Source organism: Calidris pugnax, unplaced genomic scaffold (genome assembly GCF_001431845.1).
Source record: "Calidris pugnax isolate Ruff unplaced genomic scaffold, ASM143184v1 scaffold27, whole genome shotgun sequence".
In the NCBI taxonomy this organism is placed as follows: Eukaryota; Metazoa; Chordata; class Aves; order Charadriiformes; family Scolopacidae; genus Calidris; species Calidris pugnax.
The window spans coordinates 12,462,513-12,462,994 of NW_015090893.1; positions in this window are offsets into that span (position 1 = coordinate 12,462,513).

The window sequence follows — 482 nt, forward strand, 5'->3', positions numbered from 1 at the left end:
GGGGCAGAGCTGGAGGGCGCAGAGCGTCAGCGCCATCCCCGCCGCCAGCATCCCTGCGGGGACACCGGGCACCGGAGGAGGAGGAGGAGGAGAGAAGCGACGAGAGACGATGCACGGGGGGAGCCAAGGGGGTGGGTGGGCTCTCCCTGCAGCCGGGACGGGGCTGGCAGCGCCGAGACTGGGACGCCTGGTGCCGTGGGACTGCACCCTCTTAGCTCCTCGCCCGGCCCCTCTCCCGAGTCCCCTCCCTCCCCTGGTGCACCATGAGACGTTTGCCCTTCCCCCTTTTTTGTTTCCCCTCCCTCCCCTTGTGCACCATGAGAGCTTTTCCCTTCCCCCTTTTTTTTCCCCTTCTTTTCCCCTCCCTCCCCTTGTGGACGATGAGACGTTTTCCCTTCCCCCTTTTTTTTTTTTCTCCCTACTTTTCCCCTCCCTCCTCCTGGGTACGCTGAGAGGTTTTCCCTTCCTCCTCTTTTTTTCCT